This window comes from Pleurodeles waltl, chromosome 4_2, assembly GCF_031143425.1.
Source record: "Pleurodeles waltl isolate 20211129_DDA chromosome 4_2, aPleWal1.hap1.20221129, whole genome shotgun sequence".
Lineage (NCBI taxonomy): Eukaryota > Metazoa > Chordata > Amphibia > Caudata > Salamandridae > Pleurodeles > Pleurodeles waltl.
Genome location: NC_090443.1, coordinates 944,854,620 through 944,867,710, shown reverse-complemented (window position 1 = coordinate 944,867,710; position 13,091 = coordinate 944,854,620). Strand labels below are relative to the sequence as shown.

Below are 13,091 nucleotides of genomic sequence, written 5' to 3'. Positions count from 1 at the left end.
TATACAATGTTATCACATTAATTTATGTTGAAATATAATTAAATTACTTGCATTTAATTCTATATATCAAGTTTAACAATTTGAACCAGAAAACATTTTTTATTTAATTTAACATATAAATTAATGAAAGAATATTCAAAAATTAAGTTAATAGTACTGTAGCATTTTTTTACATTTACATTAAAGATATAAAATAAACTTACATTAACATTCAACACAAAATGCTAAGTTTTTGTAAAGTTTAATAGTTTTTCTAAATTTCCCCTATACTTTACCATGGGGAGATCTCCACCCCGATTGTGGTACATACCTGTGGTATAGGATAGGGAAAAGTAAAAAAAAAAAGTTTAGTTACTTAAAGTGGTTCGCTTTCTCACTCTTCCACCCCCTCGTTCCGGTCTAGAGAATTCAGATGCGTTTTGCCAAACAGCTGCAGATTAAAAAAAAAAAAAAAAAACACTCAACTTCAGGCAAATTTTGTACAAATTATCCCGGAACAAGAGAGGGGCATGCAGGATGATTCTATACCTCTAGACTCCATTTATAGGCTAAATATCTTTCCGCCTTTATCGGCCAAAAGGATCTCTGAACTACTAACTGTAGTTAAAGCTGGTTCTCCGAATGATCCATGCCCCGCGGATTCTTAAGTTAGTTCCCGACATGATTTCGATGGCCTTGGAACCAGTATATGCAGACATCTTGCAGGAAGGATGTTTTCCGGATACCTGGAAAGAATCTATTGTGATTCCATTAATTAAGAATCCAGACAAGGATTCTAATGATTTAACAAATCTACGACCTATCTCTTTGTTACCCACCTTAGCCAAGATCCTGGAAAGGCACTTGAATACAGAACTGGTGGATTTTTTACAAGTGAATGGCAGATTTGATTAATCCCAACACGGGTTCCTTCTAGCCCATAGCACGGAATCCGCGCTGATATCTTCAGCGGATATTATCCGCAGAATAGTTGATCAGGGGGAAGGTACCATCCTTGTTCTGCTTGATTTGTCCGCAGCCTTCGATACTATATCTCCGCAATGCCTTATCCAGCTACTTTACCAGGCAGGAGTAAGACACAAAGCACTTGATATCCTCAAGTCTTTCCTTACCAACAGATCTATTATAGTGTCCTGCGGGAACCATAAGGCAACCCCCTTTCAATTACCTTGCGGTGTTCCCCAGGGGTCTTCCCTCAGCCCTACTCTGTTCAATCTTTATGTAGCCCCGTTAGCCAGTCTGGTGCGCTCTTTTGGCTTCCACATCGTGTCATACGCTGATGATATGCAGCTGATTAGCCCGGTCTCTCGCAACTGGGAGGAAACCGCGGACAGATTCCAGCAATGTATGAGAGCGATTAACAGCTGGATGTGTAACAATTGGCTCAAACTTACCAGAGATAAGACAGGAATCATTTTTTTGGTTTAGATAGCAAACCTAGGAGTGCCCGTTGGTGACCGGAGTCTTGTAGCGAGTGCCCGGTTCCACACACCTCGGCTAGAAATCTGGGGATTGTATTTGACAGACTCCTTTCATTTGAGCAACAGGTTAACCGGACGGTCAAGGGTTGCTATTAGGCTCTAAGATCCCTTAAGAAAATGTTTACATTTTTGCATGAAAATTTGAAAGTGGTGGTGGTCCTGGCACTGGTTATATCTAGATTGGACTACTGTAACGCTTTAATGCTAAATATCAGCAAATCTGCTCTTCATAAACTTCAACCCATCCAGAACGCGGCTGCCCGCTTGATCTTAGATCTACCGCGCTCAGCATATGCTAGCAGCTGTCTTAGACAACTTCACTGGCTACCGGTTGATAAAATGATTAAGTTTAAGTACCTCTGCTTAACTTATAAGGCCCACCATTTAGAGGGCTGTAAATATCTGAGATCAGTTCTTCAACCGTATCAACCGGCTCAGACACTTAGATCTTCATCTAGACACCTTATTTCGGTACCCCGTTGTTATAGGGTTAGGTGGGGGGACAAAGCCTTTTCTGTGGAGGCTGCCAGACTTTGGAATGCCCTACCTCTGATGATCAGACATACAGAGACATATTTGGGCTTTAGAAAGAAATTATAAACTTGTCTCTTCTCCCATTAGGATGGGACTCTTAGTTGGCCATTTTACAATGCATGGTTTCGGTTCCCATATATCTCACTAGTACTAGCGCTTCGATGCTACGGCCGGAATGAGCTCTATAAAAGATTTACAATACAATACAAAAAAAAAGAGTACAAATATGTTTATGTTAAATTTGAATGCAAATTAATTTTATGTATTCATTTCAATTGTAGAACACAATAAAAAGCTGGGACATTATTAATTGAATTTGAAATTCTTTTGTAATCAATTTATATATATTAAAATAAATATTTTTTATTTTTCTGAAGTTTAAATTAAAAAAAGTAAATTGCCACCTAGAGTAAAAGATTAAATTAATTATGTTTTAATAAATATTAAAAGTGATGTATAAAATTAATTAAAACTACTTGAATTATATTTTAACAAAAATGAATGGTACTTTAATTTATACATTTTAAAAAAATGCTTAAATATTTTATAATGTTCATAAATATTTTATTTTTAGATTTATTAACACTAAATTATATGTATTCACATTTTATACTATTTTAAAAAGTGTAATTTAATATAACATTATTTTCTATGAGACATTATGTGAAGCAGCTACCTTCATTATTTTTCTGGGAAAGTCTTGCATTATCAGTGGTTGGCCTTCTATGGTGCTGGACTTACTATTGTCTTTATTTTTTTAAAGTAATACCTTACTCTCATGAACATGGCTCTACCCCTTTTTTAGGGTGTGGGAGACATGTAAGTCTACACTTTTGAGTAACTTTATACTTAGATACTGTGAACAACCAAAGTAGTAAAGTTAAACAGAAGATGAAGAGCAAATTACATGTGTAAATTTCTCACATGTGTATTATCTTTGTAAATAACCCTATTAGTGTTTATTTGGTATTTCATAATGGGACATTTGCAAAACATGCAACTTACCACACCACTGACCTGTTGGGTGCAAAACCTTTAGTACATTTATCCCCATGTTCGAGGTCCCTGCAGGATGATAGCCATATCAAAAAGCTTTCCTTGCCTGGTTTGTACAAGCAAGAAAAAGGTGATATGGATGATTTTGGAAGAAATATAACTTAGATGTTTATTTACATTTCTCCTACTTAAAGGGCTAATTTGGGGATGAGTGTTAGCTGTAAAGCTGTGATTTTTGGTGGAAGCTGTAACACCTCCAATGAAGGATTCTCTAATAGAGACCAATCTGTTAAGAGAAATCCGTCAGCCAGATAATACTCCAGCTGAATCATTACCACACTCTTCAGAAATAACCATTGATTTAAAGTTACCACAAACTTCAAAAGTAGCCCGTAGGAGACTGATAAGGGGATCAGGCCTAGAAGAGGGCAGGGCTTTGAGTCCTTTTCTCAAAAGTCATGGAAACACTCTCGGCCACAGAGTGGGTTTTTATAAAGGTGTTGGCCCACTAAGAACAATCTGGAAATCTGCTCTATGTATTCCACTGCACCTTCTTTTTACCATGTAATATCAGCTCTTCAACTGGTGATCATAGAAAGAGACTTCGGGCCTGATTACGACATTGAGGGAGGGGCTACTCCGTCACAAACGGGATGGCTATCCAGCCAGCCAATTTCCAAGTTCCATGGGATTTAATGGAACTTGTAATATGGCAGGCGGGATATCCGTCACATTTGTTACGGAGTAACCCATCTGCCAAGGTCATAATCAGGTCCTTGATGTCATATGACACATGGCAGCACCCTGCAAGTTGGACAGGTCCGTCTGTGATAGGGGGATTTGGATGAAATATGACCCAGGAAATATATTGCCTGATTTTGACTGGCATCCCCTTTTACTTTCCTACAGAAAGTGCAACTAGGCAGAATTGTATATCAATGTCACCCCTGTGTTTTTACTTGCCTTAAGCCTCTGTTCTCTATTTCCCTTCACTACCCTTCCCTTCCTTCTCTTTCTTTCCAAGCTCTCTTGCACCCAAAAATGTGTGTAAAGTAAGTATCTTTGAAGCATGGGAAAAAGCATTTAGTTCTTATATCTTCCAATGAGAAAAACCCAGCAAGGCAGGAGGCAACTAAATAAAGTGAGTTTAACATTCAGTGATTTATTTCCTTAGTCTATGCTCCTTCTGTATAATAGTTGTTGTAAAACAGCACTCCAAATAGCCTATCTAATTCTTGTTTTCAATTCATCCATGCTAATTTTTGTGTTTGAAATGAATTTTTTTTGGTAATGAAACATATCTGGGCATTACTTTTGATTTCCTGACTAGATCACCTATCATGTCCTCTGACAAAAAAGATGGCGAAGCTGCTTTTCGCAGTCATGTTATGGCACTAAATAAAAATCAGAATACATAAATACATTGATGATCCACTGTTTAAGTTGCATTTTTAGTTTACTATCCATTCAGTGAAGTGTCTATATTGTGCCCTGCATAAGGAAAATATAATATCTATTTAGTGGTTATATATAATGACAACTACATTTACCTTTAAAATGGGAATTTATTTTTCTGGTAATTACCATTTAATGTATTCTAATTGACACATTTCCCTTTTTCACTCAGTTTAAAAGGAATTGCTTCACCTGTCAATGGATTGTCATCAGGTATAGTATTATTTCCTCAATGCTCTATCGCAAACCCGTCCAAAAGGATAACTATTTTGCATCTAATCCTATACATTTCATCCTTGCTTATACTTTTTTGACAACCTGAATTTTACCCCGTTTATCACCTGGGAATGCTTGCCTTTTCAATCTTTATTCCTGAGCCAGTAAAGAGAAGTGTATTCTTTTTGATTTAAGACACTGAAGTCATACATATCAGTTTCTTCAGGGTATGCTCTGGCTGACCTTATGGAAGAAAGGCACCTATAGTGGTAGGGCTCCTTTTATCAATGCAAGACTCGCCTCAAGGGAAAAACTCTGTGACAGCAACTCCACCAGGCACTTTGGATGTGATGGAGTTTCTCCCAGCATATCGGAGCCCGGGCAGTGGACTGGGAAGTTTTGTCAGGATCCACATTACAAGTGTTTGTGAAATGCTGCAAGTTTTTATCAGGCATGTCATGGACTGCTGCATCGACTTTCCATCACAAACTGCCACATGATGTTTTTTCTTGGGGTTTGCATCACTGAAATAGTGACATATCAGCCACTTCTACTGAGCAACTAATCCAGTACAGTATTTGGTGGCAGAGACAATGACAAATGATGATCCCAATTGACGAGAGTTATATGTCACTGCATCCATAACCACTAATGTGTAAGCCATTAAATCGTGATCAGTACATTTATGACAACCACAAAAATCCAGCAACTTGTTAAAGGATTTTACCCCTACCTCAAACGCACTACATGGACCATACATCTACTTTAATTTTTGTTCAGTTTGTGTTAATGTTTTTATTTAGCCATGTTGTTCATTACTGTAATTCTAATGTTTTTAATATAAATTAAATGTTATTTATTGTAAGGGTGACCCTTAAATTTATACTAATTTTTTATAATTTTGAATGTATTCAATTATTTGATTTTATCCCTAAACTAACCATTATTTATTTGTACTAAATTATTTTAAATTTATTATTTATCTTTCACCTAAACCTAATTCAAAGCCTAACCTCTGAATATATTTCAATTATTTTCAATTATTTTATTTTAGTTATTTATTTTATTTTTTGTCCTTAACGTAAACCTATTACTGACTCTGATCTTAATGTATATTTTACATTAATATAAAATAATTAATCATTCTATTCCTAAATCTAGTATAACACTAACCCTTAAAAAATTTAAATGTCATTACAAATATATCTTTAATTTAGCTCTTAGTCTAAACATTTCTTTTATTTTTACTAAATGCAAGACTATAGTTTAAGGGTTAGGTGTGTCCCTGAATTCCCTTTTAATAAATATCTATAATAATTTAAATTTACTTAAATATAGTTAACATTTTTATCTTAATTTAAATAGATTAAAACAATAAAAATGTCTTATTGTAAGATATAGTGGTAGTCGATGTAGTTGACAGCATGGTGCAGTGACATTGATGTAGTGACCTAATGATGTTGTGAGGAGATACCACAGAGGAGCTCGTACAGGATCTGATTTTATATTTCTGGACAAATCATGGTTATCCACGATGACTAACAAAGGTGAGCATAATTAAACTATGCTTTTTACAAAGATATTTGACCAAGGTTTCATAAGCATAGTTTTCCAATGTACTAAGAATAGGGTAGAGGTTTTAAAGGAGGGTCAGATCGACTTAAGATCTATCCTAATGCCACACCAAACCTATGACTCCACCACTAACAAGTCTCTTGGTTACTTTTTTGCTGATAACGCTTGGTAAACCCCACAGTGATACCAAGTACGTCAGCCATGTATCTGCCAAAAACAGTCAGTAACCAGCTGCTGGTCAGAGCTTCCTAGACTACACTGACAGACATATTCAGATCACTATGTTTATCATTCAGCCTCTCACAATAACTTGCATTGCAATTGATGGATAGGGGCTGACTCCACCAATGACATCAGCTGAGGGAAAGCAGAGGCAGCACGTCCATATGATGGCTTCATGATGCTTTTGTTTCCAAAAAGTGTATTTCTGCTTATAATCTCATCCACAAAATCAGGGCTAAAATAGTTTTTCTTTAGGAAACAGGTATTAAACCATATGCATTTTTTTGAGCTACTTAACAAAAAAGAAAACAAATCACACCCGGAAAACCCTATCCTAAAAATGCCCTTTTGAAGAACACATGCCTTCAAAGATGCTATTTTTGAGAGTTCAACAATGTTATGAAAGCTGTGCAACTTCACGATTCATGCCTCTTTTTTGGGGTTGGTGTTCCACGATGTTGATACCAGACCTAACAGCATGGTATCAAATATTCTGCTGTAGCTAGTCTCTTCCTTGTTTCTACCAGTTCTGATTCTTCCCTGGAGGAGAGGTTTCTTGCGATATTCTTAGGTTGAAAGTTGGGTATTGAATAACCACGTACATCTGTCCCAATATGTTAGCCTTCCAATCTAATATCACTATGGGCCTCATTACGAGTCAGTGGGGGTCATGATTGCTGCTGGTATGGTGGTCCCACCACCAAATTAGAGTTTGGTGGTCGGGCCACCAAATGACCACCATCTCTGCCTGGAACAATGTTCCCGACGGGCTCACGGCGGTGCAAATTGGAATCAGCCAGGGCGGCTCTAAACTTACCACCGCCCTGCTGTTTACAACCTGGTTCTCCACCAACCTTTTCTTCAGTTCCACTGCCATGAAAAGGCTGGCAGAGAACAGGTGCAGGGGGCCACAGTGAACCTCTGCCCAGCACCTTCATAATGCGCACTGTCTGCTGTGCAGATAGTGCGCATTACAGGGGTGCTGGTGCCCCCTGCGGGTGGCCGTATTACCGCTGGCTCAATTACGAGCCGACAACAATGCTGCCACCACTTTCCCATTGGACTGACAGATGGAAACCTTCCCATCCACCAAACTCGTAATAGGCTCCTATGTCTTGTGAATATATAGGGACTCTGCTTTAAGGGCCCTATTACGAGTTTGGCTGCTGGACTCCCAGTTCGCAGCAGCGGCAGTAAGGAGGACACCGCCAAGCCGGCGGTATTCCAACAGCTGCATTATGACATTCCTGCAGGGCTGGTGTGTGTCGGCGGTGCCGTCAGAGTGGCTGAAGCTTACAGTGCTGCACTTACAGCAAGTTGGACACACTGTTTCTATGCATCATGTTTTGCATGGCAAATAGTGCGCGCACCGACATTGCCAGCATCGGGGAAAAACGTGGGACCCGGTCACAATCTACATGGGCTTATTTGCTCCAGGGCCCCCTATTTGTGGCTCTTCACCTGCCTTTCCACCAACCTTTTCATGGCTGTGTCCCCGCCATGAAAAGGTCAGCAGAAAGGCAGGTCATAATAAACACTGCACTGCCAATGCTGGCACAGCCACGATTGACCACCAATGTCCCTACCGCCGCTGCTGCAGTAGCACAAATGTTGGCGGTGGCAGAGGTCCTGTGGCGGTCTGACCGCTCAGATACTAATCGGTCGGTCAGACCACCGAGGAGGTGGTGGTCAGACCACCAAAGACGGTACGGCAGTCCCAAGACCTCCAAACTCATATTTGTCCAGTGTGGTGGAACTCTACGAGACCGCCCGGAACCTACTTCCACATTTGGTCATGAAACTCATTTTTTCTACAAGACATTGCTTGATCAAACATGTTTCTCCATTCAAAAGTAATGTTTGCATGATACTATAAAGAACATTTATTGTAAGATCCCATCCACGGAATGTACCACTTGGTAAATATTATATCATGTGGGAAACATGGGATGCACTCCCCTGACTAGGATTGATTCCATGACACATTGCCAAAAGGCAGACTAAACCTAGTATGAATCTGGAGCAAGCCATAGTCAGTCATTGTCATGTTCCTTAGTAAGATGGAAAGAGCAAATCAAAACAATTGCACTAATTGTACTGCACCGGGTCGAAGGCTATCTTGACAAATCTTAGATCTTAACTGGCAAAGAGAGCGAAGGTGTGAGTTGATCATCACAAGCAATCGGTCAGTAAACCAGTAAGGGCATTTTGCAGTTACTACCAATTTGAATGCCTCGCTTTGAATTATATACAGCATCTTATTAATTAATGTAACTATTGCTATGAACTTTATTCTTAGTGCCACTCGTGATAGGTCCAATGGCAAGAGATGTGGACAGCCTGGTACTGTCTCTGCGAGCTCTCCTGTGTGAGGATATGTTCCGCCTAGACAATACTGTGCCTCCAATCCCCTTCAACGAGAAAGTAAGAACATCAATGTACCTATCTATGTACTGTGGACCTCTAGTTCATTCTAGTTTTGGCATTTTCTCTAAAATTATTCAATCCGAAATGTTCCAACAAGTTTTATCTATGATGAAGGGTAGTATAGTCTTACCCTAAACTACGGTAGTAGGTCCTTAGCAACTCTGATATATATTGGGGGGGAGGAGGTGGGGCAAAATTTATCAAAGTTTTGCATTGCCCTTGCAGTAAACAAGGTAACCTAAGAGCAACGCAAAACCTAGATGAGATTCACCAAGCCACCCAAGGCCACCTTGCATGGCCCTGCAGTGCTTGGTAAATCTGGAGTAATACAAGGTAGCACAAATCGCTGCCTTGCGTTGCTCTGCCCCAGGGCTGTGTTCAATGGGTGAAGCATGGACATTCTCACGCATCCAAACATGGATTTTGATGCACTCCCAAAATTACAGTAAGTGGTAGACCTGGTAATGCATTAAAGTGCTACTTCTTCCCAATAGCGCATAATGAGGAGAAATATCTTTATTTCTCCTTGTATTTTTCTTCTTTGTACCTGTGCTGCAGAATGCAGCACAAGTAGAAAGAGGAAGACGCCTCAGAGGATTGTTTTTGTGCATGAAGGTGTCTCTTAATAGACAAAAACAATACGGCCTGCAACTCAGGCACCCTTACACAATGAGGCAAAGGTGCATGCATTGGTGCTAGGGAGCCAAAGTTTCACCAGTGCAAGAAGAGAGCAGACTGCATCATATCTTAACAGATATGGTGCATTCCTGCCCTTTCTCTTTCACGCAGTGCTGCAAGGTGTCTTGCTGCAGTGTATTGTGTGAAAGAATGATAAATATGGACCCGGATTTCTTCCATATATTTTAAAGCCATAGGTTCGCTTACCAGGGACGTACTATTAAACCTGGTTCATGGGCCACATTTGTATCAATGTGCACTGTCAATGATGCACCTAGTGGATGCAAGACTACATACCACGAACTCTGGAGGGAAAGTGCAGTTGAATGATGAGCAACGTTTCAAACTGCTGCTTTGTGTTTTTGAGGGAGTGCCTAACCAAAGGGGAGTGGGACATGAAGTCAAATACTGTACCCTTCATGGCCACACCATGGTGACAACATGGCTCCTGAAACATGGATTGAGCCTGAGTAGGCACACCAAAGCTGCCAGTGAAGACTGGTCCTTGAGGGTGGAGTCTATTATGGTACCTATGTTGAAGGCATCACTATGGGTGTCATGGGACCCTCCATACCACGTCACCAGTATTACACTGAATGGTGCTCTAACTGAATGCCAGTGCTACCACTTATTTGTCTGCCTGCCTGCATATGACATGTGGCATATATGGACAATATAGGCATCCTCTTATTTGCATGAAACCACACCACATGCAGCATGAACAGGTTTAAATAATACAGTCCTTGAAGTCTTAGGAAGCAAAATTCTTGTCTCTTTGTTTACAATCTTCTTGCACAGCATTGAATGCATTGCCTTTCCTTCTTGCATTTTCATGTGTGTTTAATTTCTACAGTTGTGCCTGCCTCTGATAAAAATACATGCACAGTCATTCATGCTGCGGATGCACAATGAAGGATCCCCTTGTTTGTTAGGGAAATATCTTCATCATAGAGAGGTAATGGCTTCCAGCTCCAGTCAACTACTTTGTCGTGGAAGTTCCAGGAGCCCAAAGTCTGCACCGGCGTACCTAATACTGAGAGTGATCATAATCCGACTGGAACAATTGGATTAAATCAATGTCTACAAGGCTTTTACTGCAAACTCTCAAGCACATCGGGAGAGTTGGGCTGTTTCTGATTATTTCTCTAAGAGCTACTCTATTTCACACACATGGTTCTGCAAACCTTAGATTCCCATCTTCACCTCTGCACCAGATAACACATATTTGCAGTCAGTGAGTGGTCTGGCTTTAATGTACACATGCCTGTTTTTGCTTGTGCTAGTTCAGTATAGTCAAACAACTACAAGGCTTACTAAAACATAATTTATATTTCTATTTGATACATACTCGCATGTTAAGTGACACGTCTGTTTCTTGAAACTCCTCTTGATGAACTAAAGCCCATATTTTCAAATGATTGTTTATGTGCAGGAAGGGACACCTTCCCGCACATAAACAATTATTTCTGGCATTTTGCTCTTTCTATGCGTGCTGCAAAATGCAGCACGCATAGAATAAGCAAAAAACGAGGAGGAATAAAAGTATTCCTCCTCGTTGTGCCTTGCTAACGCCACATCTGGGGAAACTTGTAAATCTGAGGCAGTGTCAAAATGCAATGGGTGTTGCTGTGGCATGCCCACAGCAACACCCATTACACATCCCTTCCACACAAAGGGCTGCATGTGAAGGGGTTGTATTTACAAGGTGGTGTTAAGCCACAAAAAGTGGCTTAACGGCACCTTGTAAATACGTTGCAGGACATAGCACCACCGGAGCGTCACGAAAAGTGACACTCCGGTGGTGCTAGGGGATGATAAATATATTCCCCAGGAGAGTGAAAATAAAAGAAACTGGTACCTTCTGAGAAAAAGAAAATTAAACAGCATGCTGTTCCTAATGGCTTCCCTGTAGCAATCATTTTAACAGAAATTGTTGGACCTGTCCCTTTCTGCAGGGTCATCCCCAAACTTTTTGCCTTCCTCCTCCCCTTTTTGCTGAATTTGTTTTTGTTGGCTTTAGGACTCTGTGCACTTTAGCACTGCTAACCACAGTGCTAAAGTGCTTGAGGTCTCTGCTCTAAATGTAGTAGAATTGCCTTCTACCCAATTTTCATGTTTAATTTACTTGTTAGTGCCTAGTAAAGTGCACTACATGTGCTCAGGGCCTTTAAATTAAAGACAGAGCATCACTATGACGAAAGACAAGCGCCAACACATGTTACGCCCCCTAGTGGTTCATAAACCGGGGGGGCGGTGGGGTTATTTATTAATTCTTTTGGCACTAAGGTCTGTTTATTCTTCTTCTTTGCACCTCAGTGACACTTTTTTATTCTCAGTCTTCTTGTTTTAAATGGAGAATGCTTATCCTTATTCTGTCTTTCTACTTTTTCAGCCTTGAGAAAGCCCCAGGTTTATGAACCACTTGTTGGCGCTTGTCTTTAGTCAAAGTGATGTTCTGTCTTTCATACATGTACCTGGATAAATTCTCATTGAATCACTGACTTGGTTGGATATGCTAATTTAATAATAAGAACTTTGACGTGAAGCTATGGACTAATTATTTGCAATATGGGTTTACCAATACTTTGCTGATGAACTAAACCCATTGAGGCCAATGTAAGGGGTCCACACCTCCCTAATAACCCATATCCTCTTAAAGTAAACAGGGCATTTAGAGTGGTGTATCCCTTTGGAGTGCCTATGGACTGAGATGTGGCTCAGAGTAATTACCAGTCGCTGAGATTAATTCAATCACTCCATCCATCTCTTTTTTGTATTCTTCAGTGGAAATGAAGGCCTCTAGGTGTGACGGGTATGCCCAGACATGGGTCCCATGCACACTGTTCCACTAGAACCCAGTTATACCCACCCGCCCCAACAGACCACTCCCGCAACCTCAGCATCATCCTGGATAGCAAGGTATCCATGAAGAAACAAGTTGACACAGTCTAATCTGTCTGCTTCCACAGCCTTCGCATCGTCTGAAAGATCTTCAGGTGGCTGTCAGAAGACACCAGAAGGACTGTTGCGCAGTCCTTCATCAATAGCAGACTGGACTGCGGAAACACGCTCTATGTAGGAATCACAGCATGCCTCCTGAAGAGACCCCAGACAATACATAACTCAGCTGCAAGACTTGTACTCGACCTCCCCAGAAGGACCCACATCATACCCCATTTCAAAAAATTACACTGGCCCCTGATTCAGAAGAGATGCCAGTTCTAGATGTTGACCCACCCCTGCAAGGCCCTGCACAACTAAGGACCAGCATACATAAGCAATTGCCTGACCTTCACCCAACTGACCTGATACCTCCAATCAGCTTCCCTTTCCCTCGCAGACACCCCACGGATCTGTCGAGTCAACAGCAGACGGCACTCCTTCTCACATCTGGCAGCCAAGGCTTGGAACAACCTCCCCCGGCCCTTTAGGACCACGTCATCACAACAGCTATTCAGAAGTGAACTAAAGACCTGGATGTTCGAATGCTCATTCCTCCACGTAGCA

General features: G+C 40.5%; 1 pseudogene; it reads left to right on the top strand.

Moving 5' to 3' along the window:
- LOC138293961 (vitamin D3 hydroxylase-associated protein-like) overlaps positions 1 to 13,091 on the top strand; it is a 62,532-nt pseudogene that overhangs the window by 27,879 nt on the left and 21,562 nt on the right.